Raw genomic sequence first — 22,611 nt, forward strand, 5'->3', positions numbered from 1 at the left:
CCCCTGACTCCTCTCCCACCTCATGCTTGGATGGATTTAGGTGAGATGGAATGACAACCTTCTAAGATTTGGGTAGGCTATGGGGTGGTGGAAAAAGAAGGTACCCAGGACCAGACAGGGGCAAGGGACCTTCCAAGGATCGGAGTCAATAGAGCACTAAGAAGATGTTTCTCCAACTCAAGAGCCCTCCCCACTGTCTCTCTGATGTCCCCACCAGTGATAGGAAATTCCCCTTTAACTGGAAGCCTGACCTGATTAACACTAAAGCATTCTTAAGTATACAGGAAAACTAGATGGTGCAGTGGGCAAAACGCTGGACCTGAAGTCAGGAAGACTCATCTTCCCAAGTTCAAATCTGGTCTCAGACACTTACGTAACTGTATGACCCTGGACAAGTTATTTAACCCTGCCTCAGTTTTCTCATCTGCAAAATGAGCTGGAGAAAGAAATGGAAAACCACTCCAGTATCCTTGCCAAGAAAACTCCAAATGGGGTCGCAAAGAGCTGAACACGACTGAAACATCTGAACAACAACAAAAATTCTCCAGTAGGGATTCAGCCACCAGAAGACCAAAGGATTTAGAACTAGAAGGGGAGACCATCTGGTCCAAATCCCTCACTCTACAGCAGTAGCTGAGCTGGTATTTGAACTGGGCAGCAAGGTGGTTCAGTAGATAGAATGCTAGACCCAGAGTCAGGAAGACCTGAGTTCAAATCTAGCCTCAGACACCCACTAGCTGTGATACCCTGACCAAGTCACCTAACCCATTTTCCTTAATCCCCTGGAGAAGGCAATGGCAAACCACTCCAGGATCTTTGTCCAGCATCGGTGTATTATGCCAACTAAACAAAAACAGCCTCAATTTGGACTCGTGGGCATATCGTTCCTAAGTCAGTTTTGTGCATGTATTTGTCTCTGTCTTCTGCTTCAATCAATCAAGCCAGACATTGTGCTAGGCACCTGGGATGCAGATGAAAGGGAGAACAGTTCCAACCCTCAAGGAGCTTACATTCTAGCAGGAGAAACCAAATGTACCTCTATGGAAAATAGATGCAAGGTGATTGGGGGATGCAAGGGGAGGGGTAGCAATAGTAGTTGTGGGGTGTGGGGAAGGGAAGCCTCAAGAAGGGGGTCTTGAGCTGAATCCTGAAGGAAACTAAGCTTCCAATAGTTGAGCTCCTTAGTGGTACTGCTGTTTGCCCCCTCCCAGTGGGAATTTCCTGAGGGCAGAGGTCTCGAGTTTCCCCACTCAGGGTGGGAGCACTTAGGGGGCAGGGACTCTATCTCCCCCTTCTCACTGGGGCTCCCAGCAGGGTCAGCTGGGTTTTCCTGCCCTCCCTCACCCCACTATCTTTTAATGCAATTCTCCCTTTGATGGACCCCCACAATGCCCCACGGTTCTGTGCCAAGTTTATATATAGACCTGCAGTATGGAAAGGTAGAGGAGGGAGGGGGGGAAGGCGGGAGCCAGCACTGGATATATCACACACAGGCTGCATATAAATTCAAACGAGCCCAGCCCCCTCCCTCGGCTAGCAACAAGGAAAATGAAACGGTGTTTCTTCCTAAAAGCCCAGAATGGGAGGAATAAAGCCGGGAGCCCGAGTTCCCCAGGCCAGGGCCCCCTCCCCCATGGCAGCGTCATTCCCGAGCTGGCTTGGCAGGTCATAAATCCAGTAGATGCGACTTCCCGGCACCATAACCCTCTTCCCATCCCCCCATCCTGAACTATAAAATAAAATGCTGTAATCAGTTGACTGGGTGGTGAAATAACTCCCCTGGATATTCTGAAGGATCTCAGGTTTCATCTGCAGGGGCACTCCTTCTATGTTGTGGCCACCTCCCTGACTCGGCTCTCCATTGCAAGTATCTTTGCTGTCCTGTCTTGAAGAGATGGTGGAAGGGGGGGCAGGATAAAGCTACCTTCTTCCTCCCCAACTCCAATAGCCCCTTTTGCTTTAACTATAGAGGGAAAAGACCCAGATTGATGATTCAGGACACCTCCATTCAGTTGCTGGTTTTGTCCTTGACCCAGCTGGGTGACTCTGGGCTAGTCACTTCCTTCTCCTGGGCTTTTAGGAGGAGATAGGATAAGATCAAGGTTTCTTAACTTGGTATCTATGTATTTTTATAACTATTTCAGTAGCACTGTTTTCCTTGTTATTCTATGTATTTTATGCAATAAAAATGTTATTCTGAGCAGGGACCCATGGATTTCATAAGATTGACAGAGTCCTCAACACACACACACACACACACACACACACACACACACACACACACACACACACACACACACACACACACACTGAGCATCCTGGTCCTCGGTGGTTTCTATCTCTAACATTCTATATCTCCTTCCACTAGGCCACCTTTCCAGGTCATCTGAGCTGTCCACATGAATGTTTACTCAGCCCTTCCCCTTTTGCTGCTTGGTGGGGATATTTCTGTCTTATCTTCCTCCATGAGACTGGGAGCTTCCCAAGGGCAAGAAGAATATTTCTTAAAATCACAGAACATTACAACTGGAGGGAACTTTAAAGGCTATTCAGTACAATTCACTAATGTGTCAGATTAAGAAACAGATCAGAGGGGGAAGTTACTTTGCCCTACATCACACAGCAAATTAATGGCAGGGCTAGAATCTATTCAGGGCTAGGTTGAACAGGGTGACTGATGCCTGGTATTGGGAAGATGCAAGCTTCACGTGAAATATTTCAAGCTGAAAATAAGTCCACAGTGTGACTTGGCAACCCCCCAAAAGATGTCACCCTAGGCTATGGATGAAAAATCATGGGGCATTGGATAAGGAGAAGGTCTTGGTGTCAAGAATGCCTCTAGAGCCAGCTAGAAGTTCAGTGGATAGCATGCTGGGACCTGGAGTTAGAAAGACCTTCATTCAAATCCTCCCTCACATGCTTACTAGTTGAATGACCTTGGGCAAGTCATTTAACTTCTGCCTGCCTCGGTTTCCCTATATGTAAAGTTAATGATAGCACCTACTTCCCAGAGCTGTTGTGAAGATCCAATGAGATAATATTTGTAAAGTGCTTTGTAAAACATAAAGTGCTAATGGTTAATTATCGATATAATTACATAATTACTACCACTACCACTACTACCACCATCACCACTCCTTCTATCACCACTACTACAGCTACAAATACTACCACCACCACCACCACCACTACTACTACTACTACTACTACTACCACCTGTAAGTCATACTCAGTGCCTCAAGAGGCTCTTTAAGACTTTTCAGTTACATTTGAATTATTGATCAGCAACTGGGGAAGGACTGTTACCATGGTAAAATAACAGATTTTGACCCCCTTGCCCAAACAAAATGAAGCGATTCACAAAAGACCTTAGGCTGTGTTTTGAGAGGTACAGTGCCCAAAACAAGAGAAGCAGGAGTTCTGGTTAGACCATCTGTATAGTATTGTATTAAGTTCTGGGTACCATATTTCAGGAGAGGCCTGAACCAGTTGGAATGGGTCTAGAAGAGCTGAGTGATGGAGACCAGATTATTTTAAGATCAGTTGAAGTAGTTGGGGGAAGTTAGCCCAAAGAGGAGACTCCAAGGGGATGTGGCTATCCTCAGATAACTGAAGGACTGAACAAGGAAGTAGATTTACTCTGTTTGGTCCTAGAGGGCAGAAGTGGGGATAATCCATCCATCCATCTATCCATTAACATTTATTAAGCACCTACTGTGTGCCAAGCATTTTGCTAATCCCTTCTTAATTCAGCATCACTGTTTTCCTTGTAATTCCATGCATTTTATACAATAAAAATATTATTCTGAGCAGGGACCCATGGGTTTTATCAGATTGACAGAGTCCTCAGTACACACACACACACACACACACACACACACACACACACACACACACACACACACACACATTGAGCATCCTGGTGGAGACCTAAAGCTATGCAATAATGGAAAAATGGTTGCAGAGATATGGACTGTAGGTTGGGTGCAAGGAAAGCCTTTGTAACAATTAGAGACAGAGGGGACTACCTCAAGAAATGGTGGGTTCTCCTGCTGGGGTCTTCAAGCAGAGGCTGGATCAACCAATAAACATTTATTAAGCACCTACTATGTGCCTGGCACTTTGCGAAATGCTGGATATCCACGCTGGAAAGGATTATTAATCAGATATGGTTTGGAGCAGATGGACTTTCGAATGTCTTCTAGTTTGGAGGTCCTAGGGAATTTATATTAATATACAATCTAATTTGGAAGGATTATACCCCAGCCTCTTGTTTGGAACCCCCTTTAAGATCATGAGGTCTAAAGAGACCTCAGAGTCTACCTAGTTCAAATCCCTCAATTTTCAGATAAGACACATAATTGTTAAGTTCGGGGGCACATGGCTAGTACATATTTGTGATCAGATTTGAACCCATGGCTCAATCCACTACACCACACTGCCTCTTCTGAGTAAGGGACTTGCGGGTCTATGAGTCCTGCAAAACCCTTTCCAAAGCTCTTAAGGGTTCTCCTCCTTCTTTCTTGTTCTCTCTCTGACTCCCCACCTCCATCCCTCCTAATAGGCTAATGTTCTCATTCTTTATTCTCAGGCTGTTCCCTGTGCTGGTTCCGAGGGTCAGCATGGCCCAAGATGGTAATACTCATATTCTGGGAATCTTGGAATGCATCTCCTCCTCCCCACGTTACCAGAGAAACATGGGAAGGTGGGGGAGGCTGGGCAGAAGGGGCCCTGCCCACCTGAATTTCTTCCTTCCAGCGTTATTGAGGAGGACTTGACCATGACTCATAGCCTTTGGAGATGAGAAGAGAGGAAAGATGGGGGGAGGAACATACACTCACATACACGGAGAAATAGGAAGCCAAATATTAGACAGATTTCACCTTCAGAAGCTAATCAGCCCATTCTCAGACACTAGCCGAGCCCAGAACTCTGGGGAACATGGTGGGGGAGGTGGGGAGAGATGATGCAGAAGACCTTGAAGAGAAAGACTTATGGGCCACGTTTCTGCCCACCTCTGGATGGGGGAATCTGGCCCAGGAAAGTACCTGTTTGAGGCAGCCCCAGGCGGGGGGGGGGGAGGGGGGGAAGAATAATTAGCCAGGCCTTCATTAGTTAACACGGGGGTTTCTTAGCAAATGATGCTGTCACTAGACTCACCTCTCACCTTGCTACTTCTTGTGGAAATGCTAATTAGCTTTTAAATAAGGAACTGATGGAAGTGAGAGAGGAGGCAGAAGGTGGAGGGGGCGGAGGGGCTGCTTCTTCATGAATGGAAGCCTGGGTTGCATTTTGGAACTCTCCAGTCATGATTTCAGCTCTGGGCCAGGAGACTTGGAGTGTGCATTGGGCTGGGTCCCGGTCCTCTCGGGGCCACCAGGTAGGTTCATAGGTGAGGCTGCTCTGGGCTTATGATGGAGGCGGATGGTGGTGGGGGGCTGGGAGGGTTGTGGGAGGACTTTCAGATGTGTCCAGTCTCTGTGAGACCTTTAAAGGAGGAAAGGGGAGAGACAGAAAAGATAAGGAAGAGTTCTTGACCCTTAGCACCCCATTCGAGTAGGGGAGACCTTGCTTCTGACCTTAGGGAGCTCCTAGTTGCATGGTGAAGACATACACTTCCCTTTTCTTTTCTTTTCTTTTTTCTTTTCTTTTCTTTTCTTTCTTTCTTTCTTTCTTTCTTTTTTTTTTTTTTGTGTGTGAGGCAATTGGGGTTAAGTGACTTGCCCAGGGTCACACAGCTAATAAGTGTTGAGTGTCTGAGGTCGAATTGGAACTCAGGTCCTCCTGACTCCAGGGCCGGTGCTTTATCCACTGCGCCACCTAGCTGCCCCCATTTTACTTCTTCCATGAAGATGCTCTTGGTGAGACTGGCAAAGTCCCTGCCCTCCCAGTCTGAGGAGGCACTCCATTTCTTCCCTTATGGAGCATCTAGTCAAGTAGAAATGAGCCCCTGATCCTAGGGAGCTAGAAGGAACTCTGCCCCATAAGGGCACTCAGTCTGCCTGTCTCCAGCTTCTGTAGTGGCATCTACTTTACTACGGGCATAAGTAAAAAGCCATTTCAGGCCAGGTCACTACTGACAGCTGCAGACCTGCCCAGGAGCCACAACGGTGATGGGGGGAAGAGGCCATTCTGTGTGGCTCCCGTGTGCTCTGGGTGCCTCTGATTCTTCCCCCTTCATTGCATCATCCCCTCTTTGCAGATCAGAGAACAAACAGCTGAGTTTGTTTGTCTGAGCCAACGATGACTGGCAGATAAATGCCGGGCCTGCAGTTGCCGACTGACCAAGGCTGGGAAAAGGAAGAGTGGGGGCTGGATCATCCAACCCCAAAGGGCCAAGAGACCATGCTGCAGGGCATCTCCCGCCATGAGTCACTCCCAAGGGCAATGGTGGACGGAATAAGGGTCATGGTGGGAGGGGCTTTCAGTCTGTGCCTCACTCAGGGAGAGGCAGATATTTCTTGGAACAATCTCATCTATTTCCCAACTGGCTGACCTGAATTTCATGCACATGCACACAATCCAATTCCCCTACACATAACTGTCCTGCCCTCCCTCAAAAAACCACAACCCCACCTTCAATTATCCCACACCTCCAGCCTACATTCGCCAAAATCTTCATTTACCTTGAATATCACTGTGCACAACCCTTTGGATGGACACACTCACCAACCCTCCAAATACAGAGATGTGCCTATATTCCCTGTCCTGCTTCTCTCCCTAGAGAAATATCTCCACACATAGATACACCCCCAAATGACCCTGAGTGAGTCATTACCCTTTTTCTGGTCCTCAGTTTCCTTTTTGGTAAAAAAGGGGGGGGGACTGGATTAGAGGAAATATAAAGCTATAGTTTTATGCAATTCTCTCTAAACCTCCCTCAAAGCATCCTTCTCTTTCCTCTCTCACTACAACCAAGATCACATTTCTCCCTCTCTGTCTTGCACTGGCAAGGGGCTGGGTGAAGCTGGAGAGCCTAGTTCCTTTTTCTGGACCACACAGTCCAGACATCAAGAAGCCCTGTCTGTCCTGTCTGATGGCATCTGACAAGAGGGCTTGGCCAGGGACTGGTGGGGGCTGGGAACTGGGGGATCCCAGCAGCAAAGGTCTCAACCACAGGCTCACCCTGGCCCCCACTGCCTGCCCTCTCAGCAAGCTTCCAGAGAACAGGAGCCAAGCTGTCTGCGCCACTCCTGATGACTGTGAAGATGTACCAGGTGTCTGTCCAACCTGACCACTCTCCCTCCCTTCTCTTAAGCCACTTGGCTTTTGACTTTGTCCTTAATGTAGGTCAGAGTAAAGCAAGAGACTGCCATTGCCTGACTCCTTTGAAGAGTGTGCATGTGTATGCATGTGAGTCTACTGGTCACCCCCCAGCTGCATTTTGGTTTAGACCCTGAGTTAACTCTTCCTCATACAGACCATTCCCAATGATCTCACAGGCTTCAGTGGATGGTTCCCGGCTAACATTAGCTTCTTGGACGGCTGCCCACAGCAACCTCCCTGATCACCCTCCTCCCACCACCCCCCAAACCCAGCTGAGCAACCTCATTCTTATAGCACTTTACAGTTTACAACAAACGTGTGAGGTTGTTGAACTATGAGATGTTCTTCAAACTCTCCATGACATCTCCCGCCTCCATGAATTCACAAACTGCATCGTGGATGAAAGGCACTCCCTTCCCAGATGTCTCCCTGTGTTGTGGTCTCCCTTTGAAGCTCAGTGGAGCTTCTGTCTCCTCTGGGAAGCCTACCATAATCTCCTACCCAACTCCTCCAGCTCTTCCCCTGTTCATTGAAGTCCTGTAGTAACCCTTCTCAGTCCCCTTCACTCTCTCCTCTGCCCTAAATGTCTTGGGGTTCATGTCCCAATCTCCCATAGAATTTAACCTCCCTGTGGATAGGGACTGTGTTGTTTTTTTTTTCTTTTGCCTCCATACTGGGACAGGGACTTAGATTTGTTATTTCATTGATAGAAGGGATGCCCAGATGAAGAAGCGCCCTCATAATACAAGTGAGTACCCTCCCTGCCACTGATAAACATAGAGAGCTGCCGAGGGGGGCTGAGTAATTCAGTGAGAGAGCCAATAAGCATCAGAGGGGAACTTGAACCCAGGCCTGCTCTCACCTTAACTATAGTAGGTGCTTAGTCTATATTCACTGAATTGAATTAGAATCATTCAAGTATAATTATGTCCATTGTACAGATGAGGAAACTGGAGGCTTGGCATCCAACTCTTCTTACTCCAAGGCAAAAATGGAATGAAAAGATGGAAGGGCCATAGGGTCATGGATTCTGAGCTGGAAGGGACCCCTCAGAGGGCATATAGTCCAACCTTCAGATTATACTTGATCCTAGAAACGGCTGGTGACTTGTCCAAGGGCATACATCAATTTAGCGATGATAATGATAAATAATAATAGTCTCCATCTGTCTCTCTATCAGTCCATCTGCATCTCTTTCCTTTCTTTTTATTATTCAAATATTTACTAAATACTTAATATATGCTAGACCCCAAGGAAGATTTAAAGGTGAAATTCTTGAAGGCAGGAATTGTAGCTGTTATGGTTGGCGTTGTTTAGTTGTTTTTTATTTTTCCAGTGGTGTCTGGCTCTTTGTTACTCCTTTGGGGGTTTTCTCAGCAGAAATACTGCAGTGATTTGCCACCTCCTTCTCCAACTCATTTTACAGATGAGGAAACTGAGGCAAACGGGGTGAAGTGACTTGCCCAGGGTCACACAGCTAGTAAGTGTCTGAGGCCAGATTTGAACTCAAGAAGATGAGTATTCCTGACTAGAGCCTGATGCACTGTCTGTCCCCAACACCTCTCAGTGTTCTAGCCAACTCTTGAGGTGTTATTTCTTTTGGTGGGGCAATGAGGGTTAAGTGACTTGCCCAGGATCACACAGCTAGTAAGTGTCAAGTGTCTGAGGCTGGATTTGAACTCTTGTCCTCCTGAATCCAGGGCCAGTGCTTTATCCACTGAGCCACCTAGCTGCCCCATAGCCAACTCTTAAGATTATAAATTACAAAGGAACTACTGACTTACATGGGAAGTGTGAGTTTTCCTCACCTGGAGCTGCCCACCCCACAGGTCTAGCTCTAATCCCTATAGAATATATGAGAGAAAATAAAACTGAAAAGGTAGGCTGGCACCATATTGCAAATGGCCTTGAATGCCATGCCAGCGAATTTGGTCTTTATTTGGTAGGTAATAGGGAACCATTGCAGATGTTTGAGCAAGGGAATGACATGATCAGAACTATGCTTTAGGAAGATGGCTCAGTCAGAGGCATGTAGGATGCACTGTAGGAAGGAGAGATTCATAGTCTAATGTGGGTAACCTAGGTGGACTGACCTCTGCACTCATTACTGGAGCCTACCTAGACTTAAAGAAGAAATAGTGAGGGGAAAGGAAAGAAGATGAAATGGGAATGATATAGGGAAAGATGTAGAAATAGGATGAAATAGAGAGGGGAACTGGGGTTATGGGTGGAGGGTTGGGTTTAGGGCAGGAATCAAGGGGGAAATGTGGGACACATGAATTGGGGAGACACAGAAGGGCTCTAACCAGGGGCCTCCAGCCTCAAATCTCAGAGAAGCTCCCTTCCTCCCTGGGGCAGAAGAGTCAGAGGGTGGAGGCATTGACAGTCACAGTAACAAAGGTGGCTTCCCTCCTTCTCTTGCTGGGCCTGGGGACAAAGAGACCTTGTATGCAGTTATGAAATGTTCACTTGTTTCTGGGGGGACTGAGGGAGAGGTCCACATCCCATGCCTCACACAGACACAAACATATTCTATAAGATAGATGCCCCTCCCTCTAATATGCTTCACGACACATGGGTGCACACACACATAAACATATAGACACACCCACCCCACCTAGACACAGATACTACAGTTGTTTATTCGTTTCAGTCATGTCTGACTCTTCTGACCCCATTTGGGGTTTTCTTGGCAGATACTGAAGTGGTTTGCCAATTCCTTCTCCAGCTCATCTGACAGATGAGGAAACTAAGGTAAACAGGGTTAAGTAATTAGCCCAAGATCACACAGCTGTTAAGTATCTGAGGTCACATTTGAATTCAGGTCCTCCTGACTCCAGGCCTGGTGCTCTATCCACTGAGCCGCCCAGCTGCTCAGATACTACAGCTACTTTCCATGATCCACCCTATTGGATGTAGACACACGTACCACGAATACAGACACACAAGCCACATACTATCCCCCCACTACAATATACCTTATTACACACAGATCACAAACTCACAAATACCCCACTCGGACACAAACATAATATATAGACATCCTTCACAAACCCCTCAATGCACATAGGTCTACATCATATATATTACTCTCCATATAAATGTATACCACCACTCTCTTGATCTTTCTCACTACACACGCACACACACACACAGAGAGAGAGAGAGAGAGAGAGAGAGAGAGAGAGAGAGAGAGAGAGAGAGAGAGGGAGCAAATGTTCTTGGCTCCCTTCATTCTGCCTCCTCCTTATGCATAAATACCGTTTTCTTTTTGTACAACTCTCACACAGATACAAGCATCACATATAGGTACACAGTAAATCCCCAAACTCATCCCACTGCACCCCCACTTGCAGAACCAAACTTTACATATAAACATGTACCGCTAAGCCCCTTCCTCTCCCTAGACACTCATACCAAATGTAGAAATATTCCTTCCCCACCATGCTTCTCTCTCTCTGTTTCTTTCATTCTCTCTCTTTCTGACATTCACACACATACTATAGTCTCTTTCACACACACACACATCAGAGTACATAACGCAGAGACACATCCACCTCCACCCACCCCTCCCTTACCCTTTGTATGTGCCCCAGTTTTATGGGCTCCTTCTTTGCCTTCATTAGCCAAAGCTGTTGGTGGAAGGAGACTCTTGCTTTGAGCTTGTCCTCAATGGCCCAGGGCTCTTAAGCTGCTGTCCTCTGACCCACCCACTCAAGCATTTTGTTGCCATATTCTCTCCACCTTATCCTGATCCATCCTACAACTTCCCAGTGCAGCATCTCGTCTCTTTGGAGTCAGGCTCTTTGGGCTTTCCATGGGGAGCTGAGATGTAGGAGGAAGGATGGGCCCCAGAAGGGCCGGAGGACTTGTTAGTAACCCTCCCCCAAATACTTGGATACCTGTCTTCCTGACTGTTTATGTGAGGTTAGTTCTGACCTTCCTCCATAGATGCCCTCACCCCTTCCCCCATATGTCCCCCCCACCCCAAACAGACTTTTGGAGCTTTGTTAGTCCCCCTGGCTCACAGTTCAGACAAATAAGATCCTAATCTAGGGACTCAGTGTTCTGATGGAGGCCAGAGGAGGCAGATACAAAGAGTCATGAGAAGTGGGAAAAGAAATCAGAACACGGGGAGAGAGAGAGAGAGAGAGAGAGAGAGAGAGAGAGAGAGAGAGAGAGAGAGAGAGAGAGAGAGAGAGAGAGAGAGAGAGAGAGAGATATCTAGGTTTAAGTTTAGGGAGGGAAAGGAAAAGCAGAGAGGAAGAAAGAATCAGAGAGACAGGAGAGGACAGAGAGATGAAGGAACCAAGACAGAAAGGGGAAAAGGGAAATAGGAGAAGAGATGACAGGCAGAGTGAGATGGAGTTAGAGGAGAGAGAGACCCAGAGAGCTAGAGAGTGGAGGTAGAATTAGCAGGTGAGCAGAAGAAGAGTGGGAAGGGAGGGGGACTGGGGCGAGAGAGGCTTCTAGGAGGGACCGCCTGCTTCTGTAGAGGGGGCAAAGCCCAACCTTGACTTCTCATCGGGACTCAAAATCAGAGTGGAGAGGAGGGGGTGGTGGGACGGAGGGAGTGGCAAAGGGGAGGGGAGAGGAAGGAGCAAGCGGAGGAGGGGGGCCGCTCTCTGTATACCCTAAATGAGTAATGTGCATTATCCTAATTATAGCAGAGGCAAGCTGAGCCTTCCCACTGGTGCAACTGCCTGAATCGCCTAATAAACAATTAGATGAAGGGGGAAAAAAACCCTCACATACACACACACACACACACACACACACACACACACACACACCCCTGAAAAATAACACCCAAACAAGCCAGCATAGAGAAAGAAATCAGTGGGTCTGGAGTTCCAAAGTGGGGAAAGGTGGGCTCAACAGAGGGACGGCGGAACCTCTTCCCCCCTTCTCTGGGGCAGTCTCTGCTAAGGTTTACTTAATATTTCTGCCACCTAACTTCATCTGGGCATAGACTGCTGGTAAAGCAGTCCCTTTATTCCCCTCTGAAAACTGCTCACATGGTTAAGGAGTTTCCAGGTTTACAAAGTATTTTCTCCAAAAAGACCCCTGTGAGGGACCGGGTACCTGTGTCATTAATACATTTAAAGCTTTTCCCAACCTAACCTCAATTTACCTTTCTAGCCTTGTTATATTGTAATGTAGCGACTTGTCTTTTGTCTTCTTTTGTATCCCAGCCTATCATTTTGCTTAGTACAATGCCTGGCACATAGTAGGTGCTTCATAAATATTTATTGATTATTATTCAGTTTTCTCCTTCATGCACATCGGATCAAACTGGTATTATTGTTTCTCACTGCCTCAAGTGCCTTAGCACTGCATCTCCCCATGCCTGGAAGGCTCTCTTTCATCAACACTGCTCCCGAAAACCCCCAGGTTTCTTCATTGGTCAGATCAAGCACTGATTCCACCCCTTTCCCTCCCACCTGATTGACTGCCTTCCTTCCAAATCACCTTGGATCTGTTTGGCACCTGCCCATATGTTCACACGGCATCTCTTCGATTCTCCCTGGAATGGAGGCTCTGGGGTGCTCCACATTTGCCTTTGTCTCTAGTGTCTAGCTCACAGTTGGCCCAGGCAAATGCTTTTGACTGTCCTAGGGGCTCCAGACTCCCTGTCCTGTTGCTGTCCCTTAGATGTGCTTCCTCTCAGTGTGGCTGGCTTCCTGTTACATTTTCCATTGCCGACTCCTCCAGGGCATGGATTTTTCTGTGCAACTGTGTTTATTCTTACAATGTAGTTATTTGTATACATTATCTCACCTTCCTTCCCAACACTTAACCACAATCGCTACCTCTCTTGGTTATTTTTTCTTTTCTTTTTCTCCTTCCTATCTTTGGATCCTGAGGGCCTTGAATGCAGTCTTCACTTAAAAACAAACGGGGAACCAGACCTATGATTTCATTGGATTGGACTTCATTGGAACTCCTAGTGAGGAAATCCCCTCTACCAATGTAGAATGGCACCTGCACTGCACCTTGTAGTCATACAGAGTTGGGACATTAAGTGACCTGCCTAGGGTCACGCAGCCAGTTTATGTCAAAAAATGGCACTTGAACCCATGTTTTCCTGACTCCGAGGACAGCTTTCTGTCCATGAAGACAGGCTGCCTCAGTGCTTAATAAGTGTCTCAATGGGATTGTTTGTTCTAAACCTTCTCTTTTCTCAGAGAATCAACTGGAACCCTTCTTTCTGTTATGGGTCAAGGCCACCCCAGAAGTTCTCTGGGGTAAATCAAAGAACCTTCTCCTTGAGAAACTAAACCAAAGGTGCTAGTTTCGGCAGCACATATACTAAAATTGGAACAATACAGAGAAGATTAGCATGGCCCCTGAGCAAGGATGACATGCAAATTCGTGAAGAGAAACTAAACCAAAGGACAGACATACCTAAAAAGATAAGGGGAACCAGATGGGGACTGAACTAGCTCCTGGACCACCACACTTCATTCCAGTCTCCCTCACCCTTGGGGAGTGGCTGCAGCCTTTGTGTTGGGAGGAGAGAGATGGCTTGAGAGATCTGCAGTGGCTGCGGATCTCTCAAGCCATTCCTCACTCAATTGTCCCAGCCACCACCAGTGAGGGATGGTCCTCTCTCAATAAGGGAACTTTCCACAGTCAGATGATCACCCCCATCAGTCCTCAATAAAAGTATCTGCCTGTCTCCTGCTTGAGAAGATTGGTATCTTAGAGCCATGCTCTGTGCCATGCCTTCTTCCCATGAGAAGTCCAAGGATTTCTCTCTTGGTTTCCTTTCCCTAGCCCCTAAATAAACTAACTATTATTTTATTCTATTGGATTGGTGTGTAAGAGGGTGTAATTCTTTAAAGAGGAATTCCTAAGGACCCCTAACCCCTATCCCAAACCCCCTACCTTATTTTTTCCATAACATTTCTACCTCAGCTTGGAAGATGACTTCACCTCCACCTTTATGGAGACAACTGAGGCTGGCCAGGGTGGGCTCACTCATCTCACCTCCTCCCTACCTAAAATCATCTCATCTTCTTCTCTAATCTTCACTTTCTTCCTCTGTTCTTAGAACATGGTGGGGCACAATGGTTTTCTGGTTAAAATAAACCCTTTCCCCAAGCCCTTGATCCTGGTGAAGGATTCACCCCCTTGGACTAATTTAGGTTTTTCTCAATTTACTTAGCTTCCCAGAGATCCTAGTTCCTTTTCAGAATGGGCCTGGGGACATCTGCATTTGGTGTGAGGGCTTTCATTTTTATTTTAAATTTCTTTCTTTCTTTCTTTCTTCCTTTTTCTTTCTTTCTTTCTTTCTTTCTTTCTTTCTTTCTTTCTTTCTTTCTTTCTTTCTTTCTTTCTTTCTTTCTTTCTTTCTTTCTGTTCTTTCGTCCTTTCTTTCTGTTCTTTCTTCCTTCCTTCCTTCCTTTCTTTCCTTCTTCCTATTTCTTCCCTTCTTTATTCCTTCCTTCTTCCTTTCATTTCTTTCTTTCTTTTACTTCTTGCTTTTCTCTCTTTATTCACTTTTTTATTTTTCTTTATGACTAATTTCTAAACTTTTACTGATTTTTAAGCCCCCAACTGGGGGGTTAAAGGTCTAATCCCATCTTATCCCCTAAATGTACCTGGTTCCCTGAGTTCAGGGATCTGTCTCACCAGGCTAAGTGCTTTTTAAAAGCCCACTTCTGCTAATGTCATTGTAATTGGATGCCCAGTTATGGCATCTGCTTCCTTTCCCAGACCACAAGGGCTAGTTTTCTAGGGGGCTATTTACAATGCAAAACAGAAGATACATATTTGGAAATAATATCTTTGGTGCAGTAATTAACAATGTGCATTTAAAAAGTGCCTGATCTTCCCAGACTAGGCAATCTCTAATCTTTCTTAGCTACTGTTTAGATTCAGGTCTTGGGGCCCACTTATAAGCCTGGAGCCTCACCCTTGTAGCATCTAGCCCCACTCCTGAACCACAGAAAAGGTTGGTGATGCTCATTCCTGAAGGTCATTTAAAGTATGACTAATGAGATCAGAGAAAGAGGAAAAGGATCCACATGTATAACAATTTATAGTAGTTTTTAATTTAGTTTTTTTTGTTCGTTTGCTTTTGGTTTTTGTAGAACTGAAGAACTGGAAACAGGAGATGCTCAGCAATTTAAGAATGGCCGAATAAGTTATGGTTATGCATGTGATGAAACACTATTGAAATGATGAAGGACATGGTTTCAGAGAAACCTGGGAAGACTTGTATGAATTGATACAGAGTGAAGTGAGCAGAGCAAGGATAACAATCTACATATTAATAGCAATATTGTAGTAATATTCAATTGGGAAAGGCTTAGCAACTCTGATTAACATAAAGACCAACCACAATTCCAAAGGACTGAAGATGAAACACTCTATCCACCTCCATATAGAAAGCAGAAGGACTCAGCATGCAGACTGAAGTATATTTTTTCTCTCTTTTTCTTTCATTTTTGGGGGGCGAGGATAACATGGCTTGCCCAGGGTCACATGGATCATAAGTGTCTGTAGCAGGATTTGAACTGAGATCTTGCTGACTCCAGGTACAGCATTCTATCTACTGTGCCACCTAGCTGTATCCCCTAGGCTCTGCCTTGGCTTCTGGATTCCTCTGGCTTCTTCTTGCTACAGCATCTCCTTTGTTGATCCTGAATACTCCCATGACTTCAAATATGACCTCAATGAAGATGACTCCCCCATCCACATAACCATTTCAAGTCTCTCTTCTGCCTTCTCATCTTACATCTCCAATTGCATACTACATATGTTGCTGTCTTTCTGCTCTTCCAACTAAATATTTCCAAACCTGATTTACCAGCTTCCCTCCTGTTCCTCATCCCAGTTTTCCTATTTCTGCTGATGATTCCACTATCGTCCCTATTGTTCAGGTTTCAGACTTTGGGGTCATCTTCCATCATTCTCTTTTTCACCCCTAGCATCCCATAAGTTACTAAATCAACTCAAGTCAACAAGCATTTATTAAATGCTTATTGTGTGGCAGACACTGTGTTAAGTAAGCCCTAAGGATACAAAGTGGGAGACACAGTCTCCGCCCCGAAGGAGCTTACATTCTATTTATTTATCTGGCTACTCTTTCTCAGCTTCCTTTGCTGGGTCTGTCCTGGCTCTCTTCTCTTCCTCCTTTATATTGCTTCACTTGGTGAGCTCATCATCTCCCATGGATTTAATTATCATCTCTATGCCGATGATTCTCAAATCTACCTTTTCAGCCCTAACCTTTCTTCTGACATCCAGTCTCACATCTCTAACTGCCCATTAGACATCTTGAACTGGATATCCAAGCTCAACTTGTCCAAAACAGAAGTCATAACCTTTCCCTCCAAACCCTCTCCCCTTCCCAACTTCTCTGTTACTGCCAAGAGCAGCAGCATCCTCCCAGTTTCCCAGGATTAGAAACTGGATTCCTTGCTATCACTCACCCCCATATCCAACCTGTTGCCAAGTCCTTTCACTTTCGCCTCTGCACCACCTCTGGAATGAACGCCCATGCCTACCACCCTGGTGCAATCCCTCATTTTCTTCAGCCTAAACTATGGAAAGAGCCTGCTGATGAGTCTGCCTACCTTGAATCTTTTTGACAGGCCAGTCCATCCTCCATTCAATCATCAAAGTGCTTTTTCTAAAGGGAAAGTTGGATCATGTCACCTACTCAGGAAACTCCCCATCACCTCCGGGATCAAATATCAGATCCCCTGCTTGTCTTTCAAATCCCTTTACAGCTCAGTCCTCTCCCTACTTTTTCACTCTTCTTATAGTCTATACTCTGAGCACCTCCTCCCTCTCATATACTCTTTGATCCAGTGACACTGGCCTCCTGCCTGGGTTTTGAACAAGATGCTCTATCTCTTGGCTCTCAGAAATTTTTCTGGCTGTTTCGTATGCCTGGAGTGCTCTTCCTCCTCATCTTCACCTCTTGGCTTCCCTGACTGCCTTCAAGTTCCAGTCTCCCTTTCCCAATCCCTTGTAATTCAAGTGCCTTCCCTCTATTGATTATGTCCTCCTTTATATCGATTGTTTGTATATAATTATTTGCATATTGTTCTCCCCCAATTAGATCTTGGGCTTCTCGAGGACAGGGCATCTTGTCTTTTAGCTTTCTTTGGACCCTTGATGCTTAGCACAGTGCCTGTCACATTGTAGGGACTTAATACTGACATCCTAATGGAAGAGGCCATGTGTAAATATCTAGGCTTGTCCCACCTGTGACATTGTCTCTTGGATTCTTACTCTTCCCCATCACACTGATATTACCTTTGGCTCTGAGTCTTATCACATTGTGGAGGGAAGGCTGAGAGGAGAAAATGGATTTGGAGTCAGATGATATGGGTTCTAATCCTGGCTCTTCCAATTCCTACCTGTGTGATCCTGGGCAAACAATTTAGCCCCTTTTGATGCCAGTGAGAGAAATTAATATATCATGTCCTCCTCAGTGTCACAAAAAGAACAGAAAGATAACAATGTTGACCCAGTGGATTCCATTCCATAAAGTCAAGAATTGCTCCCCAAAGGAAAGAACTAACAAGACCTCCCAAACTGACTCAAACCAGTCTTTTAGTATCCCCTAACTGACCCTAAAACCTTGCTGAACTTGCTAGATGAGCTTTCAAGAACCTCATACCTATTATCTAACACACCCCTGGGTGGAGATTTAACATTATAATGAAACATGTGTCATATGACATGGAAGGGGGAACATATTAAGGAGGTTGTATGAAGTAGGAGTGTCTTGAAGAGTGTATACTCTGAGTATCCAGCCAATGGAGAAATGGGGGAAGGGAAATCTGTTTAGGGCTTAGCCTAAAAGGGGCACAACTATGAAAGTGCATGCTCTTTCTTGCAAGATCATAATAAAATGGTCTTCCTGCTTCACACCAGATCAGGATCTTTGTCTTCACTTTCGGACTGAGACTCTTTCTCACACCAGCTTTCTTGATGAGTTCTAAGGCTCCGTCCAGTTCTAAATCTATGGTCTCCCTAACTCTAGTCCACCCTCTCTTCAGATCTGTCCCTCGAACAGTTGCCAAAATAATCTTACTAAGATATTTGTGTGGAAGATGCAGAATGAAGCAGGTGCTATTGGAAGAACAATACACAATGGTAACTGCAGTAACATAAATGGAAAGTTTGCTAAAATAAAGCTTTAACTCTGGATAATGATAACAGTTAATACTGGCCTTGGGAACAGAAGTTCAAATAAATCTCCCTCCTTTCGGCAAAGGGGTCAGGAAGCATGGGAGTCATATAGAGAGATCATCTAATTCTATACTCTTGTTTTCCTGAGGAACAGAGAGGAAATGACTCGGCTTATGGATAAGGTTAGTCACCAAGTCAAAGGGTTATCTCAAAGTCACACAACTGGTGGGGCATAGGTGGAGTTGGCAGGAGAAGCTATGCCCTCACAGTCAAAAGTTCAAGTCACAATGTAAATTGCATGGTCCTGGCCATCAGGAACCTTTGTGTGAGCTCAGGTGAGGATTGTGGGTTTCCACTGCCCAGATTACTCCATTTTATTCCTTTAAGAAGGGACAGAAATTAGATGAGTAGAAGGCAACTGGTGGTGTAGCGGATGGAACACTGGTCTGGAATCAGGAAGACTTGATTTCAAATTCTGTTTCAGACACTTTCAAAGTGTGTGGCCCTTGGTAAGTCACTTAACCTATTTCAGCCTCAGTTTCATCTTCTGTAAAATGAGGGAGTTAGACTCAAAAGTCTCTTCCCTCCCTAAATTTATGATCCTATGAATCACATTAAGCATAAGCTCAGGGTTTGGGGGGCGATGAGTTATATGGGATGAAGAAGAGGAAACAGAAATCCTAGCTCTATCATTTACCCATGGTGTGACCTTGACTATGTCACCATCCTCCCTTTAGGCCTCAGTTTCCTGATCAGTAAAATACAAAGCAGGTGGGTGGGTGGGTGGGTGGACTTTTGTGACTTCTAACATACCTTCCAGATCTGATGACTTGTAAAGTGGAGAGAACCACCTAGCTTCCAGCCACAGGGGCCAGAGTTTTACCTAGAATAAGGCATAGGCTTCTCCTGGAAAGCAGAGAATGAGGGCCCTTGTCATTCTGAAGCTGTGTTCTCCCAAAAGGCCTAAGTAACTCTCAGGGAGTGGGTTTACCAGGAATTTCCAGCTCTGTATCTATGAACTTTGAGTCAGTGAGAAGAAGCAGTCAGGCAAGCAGAAAGGGATTAGAGAGAACACAGAATGAGATGGTTATCTCCCCAGGCTATGGAGACCTGGGGGAAGGGGGGTGGGAAGGAGGAGGAGGGAGAATGAAAAAGAACAACTGAGAGGTATTTTAAGGGAACCAATTCAGAGTGGAGCTCAAACACCACTCCAGTGGGTACCCAAGGGTCCTGAGCTCCAGACGGTGCTTCTCCATCAACCCATGCCCCCCTTTCCCCATCCAAGCCAACTCAAAACTCCCTTTCTCCTGGCAGCCTTCCCAGATTACCTAGTATGATCATTTCTTACTTATTTTTGCATACCCATGGCACTTGAATACCCTTGCCCTAAAGCCATTTGCAGGGCTCCTAATCATTTTTCAGAGAGTCATAGTACGTCAGAGATAGAAGGGGGACTTAAGAGCCCCATCCTCTTCAAGACAGAGAAGAATGAGGTCCAAAGTAGGGAAGCTATATGACCAAGGCTGAAGAGATGGTTAGAGGCAGAGTTAAATCTTAAACACATGTCTCCTGGTTTTTGATCCAGGGTTCAAATGTATGCTTCTTCCCGCCCCCCCCTCCCATTAGATGGGAAACTCATTGAGGATGGGAACTATATTTCTTTCACCAAATTAGGCTCTCCCTGAGGTCAGGAACTGTAAAATGAGGAAAACAATAAGATCTACTACCCAGGGTTGTGAGGATCAAATGCTGCCATCACCACCACCATCAATCACCATCATGACCACCACCACCACCACCACCAGCATCAATCACCATCACCACCATGATCACCATTATGATTTCCCTCACCACACTGGAAGATCCCTGAGGGTAAGGAACCCCTTATCAAACTGGGTGCTCCTTGAAGGCAGGGGCTCTGTGTACCCCTTTGGTACTCCCGGAAAACAAACACTGCGTTTGTTTCTCTCCCATCACACCAGGAGCTCTCCAAAGGTGGTAAGGATACCTTAAACAACAGTCCAAAAAGACAAGAATACAGTCACCTTGGGGAAGTAAGTGGGGACAACTAGTTTCCCAGGAGGTATCAGTAAATCGAGTAATTCATTTCCTGAACTTGATCTTAACAGTCCCATGGATCACAGCAGCAAATGGATTTCATATTTCTGTGACAATGCCTGCCTGTCTGTCTGTTTCTGGCCGCATCTTTCAGCATCTTAATGTGAGAACAGGCTGAAGTCTGGGCCCCTCCCTGGGACTCAGGTCTCCCCCCTTTTTCCTGCAGGAAGAAGGACACCCAATACTCTTGGCCAGGAGAGAGGAACCAGGTTCACAATATGATTGATACCTTTGTCCACAGCCTCTAGGACCGCAGTGATGTAGGAAGAGAGGTAGTGTGGGACAGCAGATGGAGAATCAGTCTGGGTTCAAGTGCTGTCCCTGAATATATGACCTTGAGCAAGTTGATTTCTCTAGACCCGGACTAGACAGTTTCTAAGGTCCCTTCCACCTCTAAATCTTCTTCCTTCACCCCAAAGGGCTCTTGGGAGAAAGGAACAAGCAGGACTCAGTTGCTTCGTGTCTTCTGATTATCTAGGGGACCATTTGCCAAGTCCATTCATTGTCTGGATATTGCTTTTTGGATCTTTTGAGGCATGAGAATTGTGTTTGGTCCGGGGTCATTCTAAAATTCTTTAAAAGAGAGCCATATTCCTATATCATACTGTCCATAACCCTATCCATAACCCAGGCTTAGATGTGCTGCTAGGATAAGACAAGGAAGATGAAAGAAAGGGAGGAAGTGGGTTGGGATGGAGAGGAAAGGGACAATGGGAAATCAAACTTGGCTTTCCTTCTGGTCTCAGAATTTGTGATGCATGATTTGTATAGGAGGTGGTGGGTTTAGTGGAAAGTCTGTTGGCTTGGTATTTGGTAGGAATCTCAGGTCTGCTGCTTACTGAGTGACCTTGGCCAAATCACTTAATTTCTCTGGGCCTCAGTTTCCTAATCTGTAAAATGGGGAGACTGGGCTAGATAGTCTCTGAAGGTTCTTCTAGGTGTAAATCTATGTGCCTATAAGTCACTTCCCTTTACTGGGTTTTTGCTTGTCTCTGAGACCAGGGGTGCCCACACTTTTTGGGTCCCCAGACCCCTTGGATTTCATTAAATCTACCTCTATAAGTACTATTTTAGAATCCTCTGTTTAATATGAAAGGAAATAAATTCTAGAAGTGATCATGCATATACACATAAGAAATAAGAGATTTCATACCTGCTATGGGCATTTCCAGATTGGAAATTCTTACCATGGACCATTTCTTATCCTTTCTTTGTAGGAATTTGTGACAAAATACACAGATGCCACTTATATTCACAGACTTTTTCTGCTCCTACACCCACTCCTGACATGTACACAAGTATGTCTCCTCTAGACATAGATCAACAAGGGGCAAACACACATAGACACAGTCTGCATCTTCATGCAGGGAAGATGTAAATATGGTGATCCTTGAGGCAAAAAAGAGTACTAGACCTAAGGAAGAAGTAGGTATGGTAGAGGTCTCAGGGACCCTATTTCCCAGTTACTATCCCAGATACATTCTCCCTGGGCTGGTGGGCCCTTAAATCAGCTGCAACTCACCATTTATAAACATCTGATTGGTCCTCTGGGATAAGAAGAACTATCATTCATGATTTCTAAGCATCGGACTTCTAGCCTTTCTCAGTTCTCCGGAGGCTAAAGAAAGTAGTAGTAGTAGTAGCAGCAGCAGCAGCAGTAATGGTGGTAGTAGTGGTGGTGATAGTAGTAGTGTAGTGATAGTAGTAGCAATAATGTAGTGGTGGTAGTAGAAATAATGTAGTAGTATAGTAGTAGTAATGTACTTGTGGTAGTAGTAATAATATAGTAGTGTAGTAGTACTGGTGGTAGTAATGATGATAGTGGTGAGTGTTGTTGTAGTAATAGTGTAGTAGTAGTAGTGTAGTGGTGGTAGTAGTAATGATGTAGTAGTGTTCAAGTAAAATATAAAAAAGAAAATACAAGCGAGAAATAATACACTAGAGAATGGCAATTAAAAGTAAGTATCTGTTTCCCATTCTTCTTTATAGAGGTGAGGGTGAAGAACATGGCATCTACTGTCAGTCTTGGCTGATGTGTGAGTTTGTTTCCTGAACTGCTTTCCCCACCTC

At 45.5% G+C, this 22,611-nt stretch overlaps 1 protein-coding gene and 1 non-coding gene across 2 annotated transcripts in view; one reads left to right on the forward strand and one right to left on the reverse strand.

Annotated features, from left to right (window-relative positions):
* TMEM132E (transmembrane protein 132E) overlaps positions 1-22,611 on the reverse strand; it is a 120,376-nt gene that overhangs the window by 35,231 nt on the left and 62,534 nt on the right. The window lies entirely within an intron of this gene.
* On the forward strand, positions 13,555-13,661 carry LOC122726927. Its single transcript, XR_006352918.1, has one exon. It is a non-coding gene; the product is annotated as a U6 spliceosomal RNA (small nuclear RNA).

Source organism: Dromiciops gliroides, chromosome 4, assembly GCF_019393635.1.
Source record: "Dromiciops gliroides isolate mDroGli1 chromosome 4, mDroGli1.pri, whole genome shotgun sequence".
NCBI lineage: Eukaryota > Metazoa > Chordata > Mammalia > Microbiotheria > Microbiotheriidae > Dromiciops > Dromiciops gliroides.